Genomic DNA, 16,634 nt, shown 5'->3' with positions numbered 1-16,634 from the left:
AAAAAATGATAATACCTCAAAAAATGATAAAAATATATAACGTGTATTTTTAACATATTTAAGTTAAGGAAGTAGAAATTGTTGTGGGACCTTAAGTAAACAAAAACTCCCTTTCTCTGAACTTATATAATTATGTATACAGTATTTAGTTCTAATCCTGGTTTCCATCATTAAAGGCTGGTTAAATGATTATATTTGCAAATGTGCCCAGGTATTTGTGTCTGAAGTGAGTTATTGTGCCCACACTTTAACAATCTGTAGGCCAGAGTTTATTGAACTCGAGAAAATTATATTTCTGCCAGTTAAAAATATAAATTTAAAAATGACAGAAGTCTAATTTAGTGTCACCACTTGTTTGTACCACTACTGTGTGAGAAAAATGTGGGAGCTCTAAAAGACTTAGGAGAGCAAGTCTACTCTTTACTTTGTCCCCCTAACTTTTTAAAGTAAAAATAGAACAGTATGATGAAACAATGAAATGAATTCCCATGTATCTATCTTCTTTAATAGTTAACAACTCATGTTTAATTTTGTTTCAGCTCTACCCCTTATGATCTCATCTATCCCATTATTACTCCCCTCACTTCTTACCTCTGGAAAGAGACACAACAGCTGAGTTAGGCTCAGCACTAAGATGCCACTCATGCTCCCCTTTGCCATGTTTTGTGGATAGAGGGATGGATGAAAAAAAAATTTTTTTAAGGATACAGGTTAGTTTTCAGACAAATATTTAAAAATTTGAATTGTGAACTTTAATATTCCTAGTCTCAAATTTTGAGTTGGAATTAAGTAGAGTCTTCTAAATTAAACAGAGATTCCACAAAGGCAATTTGCTATGTGCATTCTGAGAAAGTAACATTTACCTCTGTACTAATATGGTTTATTTCTTTTATGTTTTTTTTTTAATTTTTTAAATACATTTTTATTTTTAAATTTATTTTATTGATTTTTTAAAATATATTTTATTGATTTTTTCACAGAGGAAGGGAGAGAGATAGAGAGCTAGAAACATCGATGAGAGAGAAACATCGATCAGCTGCCTCCTGCACACCCCCTACCGGGGATGTGCCTGCAACCAACGTACATGCCCCTGACCGGAATCGAACCTGGGACCTTTCAGTCCGCAGACCGACGCTCTACCACTGAGCCAAACCGGTTTCGGCTCTTTTATGTTTTCTAAAGATTTTTTTATGTATTTGCTTTCCAAAAAAAAACAAGAAATATATATCTTTGAGGTTATTGACATTTATAATGAGATATAATACAATGAAATTGTCCTTTAAATTCATACAAAACACTTGATGCCATTTTCAGTATCCTTAGTTATACATTAAAAAAAAATCAATTGATCTAATACCTTTTTTTTAGTTTTTAAATATATAAAAATGAGTTGTAATACTTAAAAAGTGAAAATAGGTTTTAAGAAGTTTTAAAATATATTTTGAATTGATATTACTCTTCTAATCAGTTGTTTATATTATATAAAGTTTAATACTAAAACACACACACAAACCTCTTCCTTTGTACATTCAATATCCTTTTGACTATAGCTAAACAAATTATATAAGTAATTTGAAAAGTATTTGGGCAAATATTCTTTCAGCAGAAAGGAGAAATTATGTTATATTTATGGCTCCCATAATAATTTCTCTTTATTATTAGTAAGATGGGACTACTAAAACAGAATTCTAATCTTTAAGTCATTTGTTACCGACCCTGATTTTGTGAATTATCAAAGAACCTACAATTCTTGATAAAATTTTATGAAATTAAAAATAAAACAATTCAGTTCCTATTCAGCATTTATTGAGGAAATTTGATTTTTGGAATTTGAAATTGGGTATTTGGAAGTGAATCAAATCCAAGAAAGTTGGAATGTGCACAATAAAAGAATTACATGGTTGAATGTTATTTTCAGTATGCCACACTATATAATTGTTGCAGCTTCCTAACAAACACCAGAAGGTTCTTTCTCTCAACACTTCCACTATGGATTCCATCTCCATTAAAAAGTCTTATTCCTGATTTTTCCCCATTGCCTTTAATTAATAGTGCCTGACTGGAGGCTAGATATTAATGTAGCCAGTTTAGAACTTTCAGAGCAGTGTCTTCCAGCATTATTTACTACACTTGACTAGTAATTGATCAACTATTAAACAACTGCTTTAAAAGTTAACAGATTTGCCTAACACACCTCTGTGAATGGTATATTTAGAATCTGACTTTATTAACTTTTTTTTTAAACATTTTTATATATATATATATATTTTTTTTTTTTTAATTGATTTTGTACAGAGAGGAAGGGAGAGAGATAGAGAGTTAGAAACATCGATGAGAGAGAGTCATCGATCAGCTGCCTCTTGCACACCCCCTACTGGGGATATGCCCGCAACCAAGGTATACATGTCCTTGACCGGAATCGAACCTGGGACCCTTCAGTCCCCAAGCCGACGCTCTATCCATTGAGCCAAACTGGTCCCGACTATTAACTTTTTTTTGACTACTATGTGTGTGTGTGTAGTGTGTGTTTTAGTGTTTTGTTCTTGTTTAGGGGGGAAATCAGTTTCATTGCTTTAAAAAATATTTTCATGTATTAGATCTCGTACCTTTAGACTTAAGTTAAATTTTCCTTAATCCTAGATGAGAATTGGAAAGTAATCAAATTATTTCATTGTCAAATTGAGTCTTCAAGTTACTGCTTACTTGGTTTTCCATCATAAATGGTACGTATATCATTAAATCTTTTAAGACATTTTCTGAATTGTTGTATGCCTTCTTAAGAAATAAGGATGATTCAAAATATAAATATTGAATATAAAAATCTCATATTTGTCCCCCCCCCCACTTGTAAAATGAATCATGTTTCTTTCTGCGATTTTCTTTCAATTATTCTCTAACACATTTTTGTCTCTGTCATCCTTCCTGTCTTTCTTTCCATTTGCTCTGGTTTGTTCTGCTTATAATTGCTGGGCATAGGCTGTTTGAGTTTTAAACCTTTTCAGCCAACCCATTCTCTTCCTGCCTCAGTCTGTCTTTGGTTAGATGGTTCCTTTGCACCTCTCAGCCTGCTCCTTTATTATTGGATTTTTTGCCTTTTTCAGACAGTTATTCTTCATTCTTCTGTTTGTTGATGTTTTGTATTTTTAAATAAATAGGTAATTTCTTTTACTGTTTCTCATAGTGTACAATGAGAAGAAAAAAGAAAACAACCATTGAAGGACAGATATATGTGACTCTTAAAACAGAAAGAGGTAGTGTTGTTACAGATTATTTTAGAAAGTACAACCAGCTAAGAGTAGTTAGATAGAAGGGCTAACTGTTGCCATGAATAAAAAGAAATAATCTTGCCTGACATCTACAAAATCTTATTTTTAATTTTCTAAAGCTGCAGGCAGTATTAGTAAAATGCGTATAGAGAATTAGTGTATCAAAACATCCTTGGAAAGTATGGATAAATTTTCATAGATAAAGTGGTTATTGAGGAGCATTTGAAATCTTGCTCCCTGATATATGTCCTCAGTTTGGCCCAGATAAATTCATAAAAGTAAAAATAAAAAAAGACAATGGTTATTGTAAAATCACATATTTTTGTTTATCTGCATGACCTTTGGTATTTTATGATAGACCAATTTCATCATTTTTGTCTTCAAATACTTTATGAGAAAGACTTAACCATACATAAGGAAATAAAAGTCAATATAATTTCTTCTTTTAAGGAATGTACAAGTTCTCTGGTATCCTCTGCCCACTTTTAAAGTTATTTTACACAATTGGTTTATCAGTATTTTATTGATAGCCTCTACTGTCTTTCTCTTTTTTCTTATTTATGTTCAGTGCTATTTAGTTGTAGTGAATTTTTGTGAATAACTTGTTGAGTGTTAATTTTTGAAGTTATGGATAATATGCATATGATAGGAAAGAATATATTTTAGAATTAATATAAATGATGAAATAAGTAATCTTTTTATAATACAATGAAATTTAGAATTTCAGATTTTTAAGGATGTGTGTGTGTGTGTGTGTGTGTGTGTGTGTGTGTGTGTTGGGAAAGGTGCTTTTTAGTTCTGCAAAATTCATGACTCCTAGATTCCTAGGTTAAATTTATTTTTAATTTATTTTTCTATTTTTGGAATTTATGTAAGTTTACAAAGTTGAAGTTACTAACTGCTCCCCCCCCAAAAAAAAACAAAAAAAACCCACACAAAACAAAACAAAAAACAAGAACAACAACATTCTGAGTTCATTTATATCCATTATAACATTTTATAGGTCAATATGGAAATAAAAACTTGGGAATAGTAGGTGGTATAATTGAAATATAGAGCATAATCTGTTCTTTGTTTGTTTTACCAAATTAAGGATTCTGAGGATACATTTTGAATATTTGTGTATGTTTAGCATTTTGTCCCTTTGTTAGAAATCTCTCAGTGTGACTTGTTTTTAATAGGATGTGTCTCCAATCACTCTTGAAAAGTATTAAGCCCTTTAAACACACTGGTCAGACCCATAGAAGGAAGCCTACAGGTTTATTAGCACTCCTTAGCCTGAAAGCACAGCATACCCTTCCAGGTTGCACAGCAACAGACTCCTAGCAACCATAATAGATTGAATTTCTAAGAGTGACCAGGGCGGATGTAATAATAAAGCAAGAGGTACAAACAGTTGTCATGGTTTTCTTTTCACAGCAAGTTAGTTTGAATTGGGGAAGCTTAGCATTTCAAAAATGGGGAAACTTTTTATAAAACCAGTACTGTTTGTGCACCAGACTTCTGGTATTAAAATAACAAAAAAATTCCAAAATTTAAAAATATACTGGTTAAAACAATAGTATACTTTAAAATAAAACAAATTAAAAAAGTAAAATCTTATATAAAGAAGTTTTCAGGGAATTTTAGAAAAAAACATAAACTTAAAATTGAACTTAGCAAAATAATCATAATGAATGTGCTTTTGAAAAATAAAAATTGTAATAGTGTACTTTCTTATGGGGATCCTTCATTTATTTTAATATTGCAGCAACTCTTGTTTTATGTACATCATTTAAGTGGATGTATATATAAAACTAATACTTATAATAAACTTTTAAAATTTATCTTAGAAAATGTTACATGAACTATATATATGTATATAAGCAATGTTTTTTTGAAATTATGAACAAATAACTAATTTAGCATATAAGTAATTGAAAAAGAAAGAGTAAAGTAGTAAAATGTACAGTCTTTCACAGTGACAGTAAAAGTGTCAGTGATATTTCTAAAAGTGTAATATTGTTCTAGAACTTTGCCAACATTTCTATTGCATACTTTTTAGTATGTGTTTGCCACATAGCCATGAAAAGGAGATTAATTCAGATACATTCACAACCTGAACCAATAGGCCTCCATCAAAAGAAACAGATCTCATATAGCTGCTGGAGTAGGGAGTGGAACTACACAGGCTTTGACAGCAAAAAGCTGTAAATATACACACATGCTAATACCCTTGATTTGTTCATCTTTTGTGCAGCATTTGGAAAAGATTGTTAAAGTAGCGGTTACAGTGAAGAGTGGCAATTACAGTAAAGAGCAGAAATTAGGTATTTGTGACCTATTATATTTTATTAAAAGACTTCCTTATTAAAATGACACTGCTTAGTCTGATTACTTGACAGCTGCCCTAAACAGATTAGAAAATACACAGCTTTAGTTAAAGGTAAAACCAACCTCTTTAAGCAAGTGCATGGCGTGAAACAAGTAAATGGTGTACTGTAAACTTTTCTTAAACAATAAATTTGCTTTAGATAGGGATGCTTATTAGTGATTAAGAGGCATTCTCTTTTGCATTTCTATAACAGTTACCTACTGTTGCATTTTACCATTGGGATATGTTAATACACCACCTAATACTATGCTAGCTTCCTATTAGAGGGTCTTATAAGGAGGTGTCAAAGACCCAGGGATCTCCAGGGCACCCCAGAGAAGCTTTCTCTGGCTCTCTGAGAAGTCCTTGTCCTAATGCACTGTAAATATTTTTATAAGGCAACACTAAAACTTTGGGAAGTTTTAGCACTAGATTATAGATTTTTGAAATATTTGCAGTTTTTCTTTAATACAGTGAGGAGCCACAGCAAGTTAAATACTTAAATTTAGGTATCAGTTGCACCACATTGAATTATCTGTCTTTCTAGAGATAAATTTATTATGTGGCTTTTGTTATGAACCTTTAATGATAATTTCTGAAGTTTTACTGTTGCTTACTCAGTGCCATATATATTTTACATAGTGACTGTAGAGCACTTTATAGAACAGTCTTGCCTATCAGTTATTCTGAATTGTAGTTTAGCAGTTAAGTAGCCTGACCTGCTACACAGTGTAAAATTTCATGACCTTGTCCCTGTCTCCTATGTCATGAGGCATGGATATGCACTGTAGTCCAGACTATGAAATCACAGTTCAGGCTTGAAGACACACACACAGGTTCAGTATGAAACAGATTTGTGGGGAAATTACTTCGCTCAACTAATCTTGAATATAGATTTTTTTTTTCAGGATTGTTACAATATTAATAAAAGTCTGTCATATACTTGGGTGGTACTGTGAAATTTCCACAAAGGCCCAATCTGTGCTATGTAAACCACTTATGCTAATTCCATGTAGGGAAATATCCATGATTACTTAGGTCTTCAGCTTAAAAAATAATATCTGATAGCATGAGTTCTGTCAGCTTGCAAAATGGTTAGGAGGTGTGAGTCCTAGTCTTTTGAATAAAATCTGAGTTAAAATTCTGGCTTTGTCATTTGATAGCTAAACTAATTCCATACTACTTTGAGCTCAGGTGTTGTATGTAACTATGGGGATATTACCTATTTAGTTCAGTTATAAAATGAAAAAGTGAAAGGTAAAATTTAGATAGATAGATAGATAGATAGATAGATAGATAGATAGAATGGCACTCTAGAGTTAGTACTCAAACTAGTAATGTATATTGTCATTATCATCTTTCTAGTTTACTCCTTGTGATAGGATGTAAGGAGGGTTTCACAGGACAGGATGGCAGCTAAAATGGTAACATGGAATTTACTTAGAAACAATATTATTTTCAAAGAGGGATATTAAGGACTACATATTTTGTTAAGTCATTTTCAGTATTGGTCAGTGTAGGAATTCTTCTGAGTAAACGTTTATCAATAACCCCTCTTCACAGGTGCAAGTCTTGGAGCAGGATTTTTTTTTTTTTTTTAAAGATTGCAAAAGCAATAATAAATAGGAAAAAAAACACTAAATAGATTAAATACTTGTTACTCTGAACAAATGGTAGAATTTAAAGAAAAGGACCAATTTATTTATTTTAGTAAATATGTACAGTGAGCCTTGTATTATTTAAACATTGATTCTCTTTCCACATTTTGCTTCCATGGAAAATCTAGCAATGGAATTGAGTAAACTGCCTTCTGTTAGCACTTTACATGGTTGACATAAAATAACTGAAAATAGCAGTAGCTTCTGCTGAGAAGTAATGTCAACAGTGGAGTCGCATGGAAATCTGATTACCTTTGGTACTTTTTGCCTTATCCCTAAACAATGTTCAACATACTTTCCATTGATTTACAAAATATAGTTTAAATTTTAATATATTCTCTTGTTCCTAAAGGGACCATAAAGGCATTTAATTTAATAAAAAATATTATTTGCAAAAGAAGAGAAGTGATTTGAAATAACGGTTTGAAGTAGCTACTGGGATTAAACTGGTTTAAGCAATGGCTATCCTATTTCAGTTCTTTGAAGAAGGTAATGCCAACCTGAGCTTAATGAAGAGGTACAGAACATGCTCAACATCGCCTTGATATTTAACAGTGAGAAGTACACCGAACCACAGTGACATTAGAGCCAAGGGAGATGAGCTCTTAATGTTACACAGATACAGTTTTTCCAGTAAAACCACTAAGTTTTAAAATAATTTTTTTCTTGATTAATACTTGTGTACTTATATTGTTAAAATGTTCCATAATTAATTTTGATGAAGTAAATATAGCCTAAAACATTAAATTTGAGAAGTTTTAAATTTCAGAGTTAGATAAAATATTATTCTACTAGGCCTGGTTGGGAATCAGGGCTGATCCTGTTCTCTTCCCTGCTCCCCACCTCCTCCTTCCCTTGCTCCCTCAGTGCCCTGCCACCTCAGCTGGTCGCCTGTCATATTCCATGGCACTCCCCTAGTGGTCAGCATATGTCATAGTGAGCTATTTAACTCCTGGTCTTCCGGTTGAACTCTCAAGGGGACACTTCGCATATTCTGGTAAAAGTGTTTTTTCTTGATATCAATGAATTTATAACTCTGACTTATTATCTTGTACATATGGTGAAATTGTCCACTTATAAAAATGTAGAATATAATTGTACCTTTTTTACTTAATTGAATATTTATATCCAGCTCAGTGAAGATTCATACATTATTAACTTCATAAGTAATCTCTCTGCACAGAATTTTTTTCTTCTAAAAACGACATTTTTACTGTATAGTTATCTTTTTTTCCCCCTTGCTGTTCTTAGTATTTTGAATTGTTGAATTGGGGAAATGTCATGTGGGTACATATACATTTATATACATATGTATGTAAATATACACATGAATCATATAAACCTTTTTTTCTGTGCAGTCTGAGTTATGAATTATTTATATTGAGATAATTGTTAGGTAAGAAAAACTAAGTCAAAGTACCAAACTAGTCCAAACTCGCACTAATGGTAACATCTTTTCACATCAGAGTCTTTTATGGAAAATATATACTGTATATGAATGCTGTTCAGAGTGTGAATGGAGGACCCCTGAGGTCACCAGCTCCAGGAGGTTCCAACTTTTTCAACTAAATGTCTATGAGGTTGCATTTTCTTCATAAACCAAAACAGCAGTTTGAGAGCAGAAGTAGATGTGAGAAGCTAATTGTTTTCTCTTAAGCAAGACATTAGAGAAGTTAATAAAAATGTAAAACAGTGCCACTCTTTTCATTAAATCTCTTTTGTTTTGAAAATTTTAGATGTTTCATAAAAACATGTTTATGTTATATGCATTGGTTTTATTATTTTAAAATTATTAAATCTCTCCATTTATTTTCTGATATGATTAATATGGATAGACATAACTGGTGATATACTCTACCCTGTTGTTACCAACTCAAGAGAGTGTTGCTCACCTCTTAACTCTGCTTTTAAATGTGACATGCTAGCTTGAAACTAGCCATATTGAGATTGTTTACACCATGGAAATGAGCAGAAATTACAAATCTAGCTTTTTGGTAGGGGAAGGAGAACTGGAGGTTAAACACTAGTGTTATGACTAGATATAATGTACATTAGCAAAGGTTCTTCGGGGTTCTCAAAATTAATTTCTAGTGGGTTAGTCAAGTCTATGCTAACATGTAATCAAGGTGGATTTGCAGCCAAGAGCTCTGTCTTTAGAGCTACTTTACCAGTTTCCCCTATACTGCATTCCAACCAGATTAAGTCCATAAAGTGATTTCAAATCAAAAGGTATTTCATATCCTTTGTGGTTCTCACCATGCTAAGTACCGTATTTTTCGGACCATAAGACACACTGGACCATAAGACGCACCAGTTTTTAGAGAAGGGAAATGAAGAAAAAAAGATTCTGAAACAAAAAGTTCAGTGTTACCACTACAATGTGTAAACCCATAAATCATGCAGAGACTTTCTATGCTTTCTTTGCATAGTTTATGGGTATCTACACATTGTAGTGGTGAGAGAAGAGGCTGGAGAGTGTTTTACATTATGGTAAATGTTATTGGTTTGGTATCACAGAAAGTCTCTGCATACAATATACCGGTATGAAGTTTGTTGCAGTATAAACATTTTGACAGTTACCAGTATAATAGTATGAAGAGAAATTCTGACGTAGCGGCGTTATCAATCAGGGCATCCAGCGGAGGGCGGAGTTTACTGGTGGGCGGAGATCTACAGTACGCCCAAGAGTAGTCAAGCACGGCAACAGAGGGCAGAGAGGAATGATTGGGGGAATAGACGCGGCATTCTTCCGGGCACGGAGTACGGGCCAGCAAGAGGTACAGGCGATGATTACGGTTTGGATTACGCAGTTACCGTACACTGCACCTGGGCTGACATGGAGATATGGCTGCAGCGAGGGCATGGAGGCTGACTACCATACATGGGAACTCCTCTACCACTCGGGGTTTACAGAGCGGGGCAGACACTCTGGGCACGGAGGAATGGACAGTGGCTGCAGCAAGCACACAGAGCCGGGCAAGCACACAGAGACCACACAGAGCCGGGCAAGTAAAAAAACTTTTTTTTTAAAGTATATGTGTAGGCTATATTTGGACCATAAGACACAGGGACTTTTCCCCCCCACTTCTGGGGGGAAAAAAGTGCGTCTTATGGTCCGAAAAATACGGTACATAGCTTAATTACTTGCTGAATGATTAGAAACTATCAATATTACCTGGAAATTAAAAAAAAAATGGGCAAAAAGATTCTGGGCTTGAGTAGTTAGAGAAGTCTCCAGGAAGGAGGTGTAATACATGAGGTGGATCTTGAAGATTGATTGAGTGGTGTATAAGGCTGTGAGGAAGGGGTTAAGCACATCGTAGAGGTAGATTTTGGTGTGAAGAGTTTGAAGAGTGTGTTGAGAAATAATGAAGCAGATGGAGTGGAATGAAAATCAAGCTAAGGATTTGAAATTTAACTGGAGAGAGCATAATCAGACAGTTTATATTTTTAAAGTGGATCAAGTGTAAAGATGAAAGTGATGCTTTCAGGAGAGTAATCTTGCAGATCTGTAAAGATTGGCAGGAAGTGGATCTGTGGAGGGTGTTGGGTAGAGGTGGTCAATGAGGGACAAAAGGGACATCTATAATACTTTCTACAATAAAGATAAAAGTTTAAAAATAAAATCAGTAAAAACATTTAAATTTTTTTTCAAAAAAAAATAAATAAGTAAACCCAGGTAAACCTCATGAGGTCATCTGAAAGGAAATATAGGATGAAGAACAATTTGTTTGTTTGTTTGTTTGTTTAGTTTAATCTTCACCCACTAGTGTTTTGTTTTGTTTTGTTTTTTAATTTTAGAGAGTGGAAGAGAGAGGGAAAGACAGAAATATCGATATGAGGGAAACACATAGATTGGTTGCCTCCTGCATGTGCCTGGCCAGGGCCTGGGCTGGGGAGGATCCTGGACTGAGGTACATGCCCTTGACTGGAATCAAACTTGGGGCCCTTTGATTCACAAACCGATGTTCTATCCACTGAGTCAAATGGCTAGGCCCAACCTGGGCTTTTAGTTCATAAAGACCATGGTTAGAATTTTTCTTTTGCCACTTGTTATTTCCATTTATGGATAAGACTAGAGGCCCAGTGCATGAAAATTCTTGCACTGGAAAGGGGGTCTCTCAGCCAGACCTGACCCCTGTCACACTCTGGGAGTCCTCAGGGATGGGAGGCAATCCAGCAATCAGGAGAAGGCAATGCCTCCATCACATCTCTGCTGCTGCTGCCACTTCCAGCAGCTCAAGCCTCAGCCAACCCTGGTTACCTAAGCTGTGGGCGGCCCTAGGTGGCTGGACATCTGACATCTAAGGCTTGCCTGCACCTAAGGCCAGCCCTGGGCGGCTGGGCAGCTGACATCTGAGGCTTGCTTGGGCAGCTGATGTCCAAGGCTTGCCTGAACCTCAGGCTGGCCCTGGGTGGCTGACTGCCTGAAGGAACTGGGGGAATCTAGAGGCAGGCATCCGGAGTGGCCAGACTTGCCTGGGGGCAGGTCTGGGTGGGCCACATGCCTGCCACCTGGGCAGGGCTGAGAAGACTGGGCACAGCCATCTTGTGGCTGTGGGTGCCACCTTCTTTGAGGGTGTGGCAGTCAATTAGCATATTTCTTTCTTATTGGCTGTGGGCACTGCCATCTTTTTTGAGGGTGTGATGGTCAGTTTGCATATTCCTTCTATTAGCTATAATTTACATAACTAGCCAATGGGATTGTTAGTAACAAAAGGGTTATGAACGAGTTTAGTATAGATTAAATGCTTGGTACTGTGCTAGGACCTTCAGTGAGAGGTATTTTCAATGCTACTTCTACTGCTACTATTACATCTTTATTTGATAGATTGCAGTTATAATAAAGATTGGAGCTGGGGAACCTTAATTATAAATAGGCCTATTCCTATCACTAATGTATATAAAGGACACAAATGGAAACATGATATTTTTTTACATACTTAAATGTTGTAAGTCAACTAACTGTTAAGATGTGGTTTTTCCTCCTAATTTTACAAGTACAGCTTTAAATGTGATGGATAACCATTTAGTTTTTTCAGGTTTTTCAGTTCTGTGGTAGAACGTAGTGGCAAAGGGAAATGGCCTGCTGTCAGCTCTTCTGTGCCTTCCAGTGTACCTCCCTTTCCTCGTACCCAAGGCTCTTCTTTGCCATGGCATGTCCACATGCTCACTCCACGAGCATCCTTGCCTCATCCCTTATAAGCTGTCTCTTGACTACTCCTAATGCCTCCATCTTCATCTTCCCTAGGATTGATAGTTCAGGGATCTACAATACATGGGAATTCAGGGTCCTGGGAGTCTGCTGAGGTAGATTGCAGGAGTTGGAGAGCCTGGCCCTGGGCTGTGCAGACTTTTCACTGCAGGAGGATATACCTGGCCAGTGGGCCAAAGTGGGTTCTCTGTAGTGCCAGTCTCTGGGCAGTGGCTCCTCTCTCCTAAGTCTCAGGGTGGTGCTGAAATGGATCATTTGACAGGAGTACCAATTTAACAGGACTTGTTTACTATTAGTTGTGAGGTCTGAGAAAATTATGGTGGAAAAGTGAAAGATCTCTGGGTTCCAAGAGAATGATACAGCCACCGAGAAAGTTAGGACAATACGTGGGAGCAGATGAGGCGGGACCTAAATGCAAAATAGCTGTGTTTTCTTCACCATTGTATCCTAATCAACTGGTAGCGCATTGCCAAGCACATTGCAGTGATGCAATAAATTGTTAAAGGGCAAGATGAAGATATTTTGAATAGCTGTGCCAGAGATGTGAGGGGGAAAAATCATTGTAGAATATAGGAAGAAATGAGGAAAATAAGTTCTCCTGGGGCCAGAGTGGAGCTTTGAGGGCCAGACCATCTTTTAAATTGGTATGGTAGTGTGTCAGCTACCTGAGCATTTGGACCATGTATATTTAATATTTGGTATGTATGGTACTTAACATAGTTGTGATATCCTTAAATGAATAACTTAATAATATATGAGGACAGGCTTTAAGCAATGAATTGGATTTTAAGGTTAAAGTGATAAATGACGAAGACAAATTTGTATCATCAGTGAACTGGTGTGGTCTCTAAGGAACTTGTCAGAATTCAAGAAAAGAGATCTTGAGCAATTTTGTTAGTATCAGAATGAGGTAGTGAAGGATGTATTCAAAGAGAAGGTATTACTTGTAACTTGTTTGGAGAGGAGTAGAAAATGCAGATAACTGTATAATAGCTTGAATTTTCTAACTTGATATTCACATAATAAATTTAAATACAGGGAGCTTACGGTAGGTAGAATTTTCATAGAAATAGGTATGTATAATTCATAGTCATTTTGCTCAAAGTTGTTCTAAAGTATTGTTTAGTCGTTTAGTGTATAATAAATGTGTACAATAATAATATCTCATGTCAAAAAACATATATTTCATAATGACAGTAAAGTAACAATACCCTATGATAATAATTCTCTTTTGATAATTCTGGTCTGTTAACTAGCAGATTATTGCATTTTTGCTGTATTCAGAAAACACCTGTGATTATTTTAGGATATTTATCTTGTCTTGTTCAAGTAACCCAAATATGTGTATTTAGACAGTTGCCTGTTCATATATACTCAGCTGTACCTGTTTGCTTTGTTATTTCTCTAAGTTTAATGGACCAACATAAAAATTTATGGCAACTATTGCTTAATGTCATCTTTACCTTTAAAGAAAAAAGAAAACAAACAAAACTAAATCATGCTGAACAGCTATGATGATGTTTATGGTTGACTACAGGATCAGATATATTCTATTAAGTTGATTTTTGATACTATGGACCATATTTAGGGCAAAAAAGATTTAACATATAGAAATAAATACAATTAAGTACCTGTTTGTATAGCAATGTTACCCTAAATTGACTTTATGAGCCAATAAAAATCAATTGCTTAAAATAACCTTTTGTTCTCTCCTAAACAAAGACCTCTTTAAAAAATTTTCATAAAACTGAGTAATTATGCATGTCTTATTAGTTTCCTGACGTTTGTATTCTGCTTATGCATCTTACTTATTTTTAAGAAACAAATCTCACTTAAAAAGGAATGAGCAAAGGTGTGTCAGCTGCTAATCCATTTTCACTTTTACATCTCTGTATACAAGAAATTAGCAGGCTGATTCTCAGAATTGCTTGGTCTTTCATCTTTACAACTTAAACATTTTTCTCTTGTTGGTATTATTTCTCTCTAGTTGGTTTGACTCAGTGGATAGAGTGTTGATCCACAGACTAAAGGTACTGGGTTTGATTCAAATCCTGTCAAGGGCACGTACCTCGGTTGCAGGCTCAATCCCAGGCCCTGGTCAGGATGCGAACTGGAGGCAACTAATCAATGTGTCTCTCTCACATGGATGTTTCTCTCTCTCTCTCTCCCCCTCTCTTCCACTCTCTCTAAAAAATAAAAATAAATAGAAAAATATCCTCTGGTGAGGTTTAACAACAACAACAAAAATCAATATTTAAATGTATAAATTTTTCTAAGTTTGTTCTCTGTATTCTTTGTTCTAACATATTTTTCTTGATTATTAAAACACTATGCTTATTCTTCGAATTCTAATTCTTTCAAAAATGAAAGTTCTCTGTCCTCCCCTGTAAAATCAAAACAATATCATTTTTGGCTAAGGAGGAAGCTTTTAAAAAATATAGTCATGTAAAAAAAAATACCTTAAATATAATTCAGTTGTAATATCAGATCAATTCTTGGACTTATTGGGGTGATCACTTTGTAAGTTATATGAATGTCTAATCTCTGTTTTTTACCTGAAACTAATGTAATATTGTATGTCACCTAATTGAAAAATAATGAAAAAATAATTGTTGTATTACAATTAATATTTATTCATAAACAAAATAATTTAACAGCATCTAGATATTAAATTATTTTTAATATTTACCTAATTCTTCTTGCTTTTAATATTTTAGGCCACTTGATCATTCTGGCATTTTATGGTAGAGAATACATTGAGTTTGGCTCATGGAAAGAATATGAGGTAATTGATCACATGTTCTCTATAAATTTTAAATTATATGTATGCAAAATATAGAGTATTTTAACATGTCAGATAAGATCTTATGTTTGAATTTTTCAGTAACATTTTACAGTACATATGCGATTTTAAGATAGGTTTTCCTTTCCTGGTGGTCAGTAGTAGATAATACTGAAAGCGTTGAATAGCTAAGTTTTCTGTGGGGCTATAGAAACCACAAGAGAACTCCTCCTTCCTACCTGCCTTCCTATCCTGCCCCCAAGTAGGATTAATGGCATGCTGCATTGAAAAGTAGTGGCTAGCACACATAATTTATAGGGAACTAATAAGAAAGAGCATTGAGGCTCCAATAATGGGAAATTTCTAGGCACTACTCAGGCTCATTTAATGAGAAAACAAATATAAGATCCTTTGTTAGTTTTTTCCCATCTCTTTGGTACCCACGATGTATGGGTTTGGCAGTCTAAAATGGCAGTCAATTAAGTGTACATGCTACATGCATTCCCACAATTGTTTTACACATTATGAGACATCAAGCCTGTATCGGAGGGAATTAAAATTAAAGATAGTAAAGCACAGCAGTTATCTGTATGTAATCCGGTCATTGTCATGGTAGTGTTGGAGATCATTGGATTTTATTTATTTGGTGGAATAATTAGCTAACATAGTGCTGATGTCATAATTGTTCTACTCAATAATGGGTTGGTTATGTAGGAAGGTGCTAGAGTTTGGTGTGTGAACTTCTGCTTCCATTACAAGAGGCCTTAAGAAAGGTGAAAAGGGGTGGGGGCAGGGGTGAGGGTAGGCTGGGTTGTGGGAGGGGCATCACAGGGATAAGCTTTGGTTATGAGTACATGTAAACTGTTCATCTTTAATCTTTGAGATTATAATATTATATTTTCACACAGATTACTTCCTTACCTTTTCACATAGTTGAAATAAAATTGCTAGTCCTTTTCAGAGGATAAAACATTATTATTTTAACATTTCTTCGGTCTTCAGTTCCTATGAGAAGAGAAGTGTATAATCTGTTGGTTAGGAAACTTAACCCAGACTCAAGAATTAACTAGAGCTATCTATATCCTCCATTTCAAAACTGTTTTTTATAGAAGTCCTCCAAAAAGTGCACCAAATATTCCCTGATGTGTGTTCCAAGTTTTTATTCTTTTTTTGATATAAGGTTGTAAGAAAGATAAATTGAATAGTTTTGTGTCTTAGACATTTGTAACATAATTTATAACAAAAAAATTATGCATTTATATACAGAAGTTATAATTTAATAATTTTAATAATCTTTATTATGCTATATCTAAAGGGATTTAGTACCAACCTTTCAAAGAGTTTTCTAGGAAATCTTGCA

At 34.6% G+C, this 16,634-nt stretch overlaps 1 protein-coding gene across 4 annotated transcripts in view; it reads left to right on the top strand.

Moving 5' to 3' along the window:
• Positions 1-16,634, top strand: part of RFX3 (regulatory factor X3) — a 269,949-nt gene that overhangs the window by 21,263 nt on the left and 232,052 nt on the right. For 2 of the 4 annotated variants that reach the window (XM_036433932.2, XM_045580160.1), the window contains exons 2-3: positions 2,641-2,723; positions 15,210-15,277. The exons of the other annotated variants lie outside the window; for them this stretch is intronic. The gene's annotated coding sequence lies outside the window, so the exon portion shown is untranslated. The remainder of the gene's footprint in view (positions 1-2,640; positions 2,724-15,209; positions 15,278-16,634) is intronic. 4 annotated transcript variants of the gene reach the window in all.

This window comes from Pipistrellus kuhlii, unplaced genomic scaffold (genome assembly GCF_014108245.1).
Source record: "Pipistrellus kuhlii isolate mPipKuh1 unplaced genomic scaffold, mPipKuh1.p scaffold_m20_p_12, whole genome shotgun sequence".
Classification (NCBI taxonomy): domain Eukaryota; kingdom Metazoa; phylum Chordata; class Mammalia; order Chiroptera; family Vespertilionidae; genus Pipistrellus; species Pipistrellus kuhlii.
The sequence above is the reverse complement of the archived record's forward strand: the minus strand, read 5'-3'. Positions and strand labels throughout refer to the sequence as shown.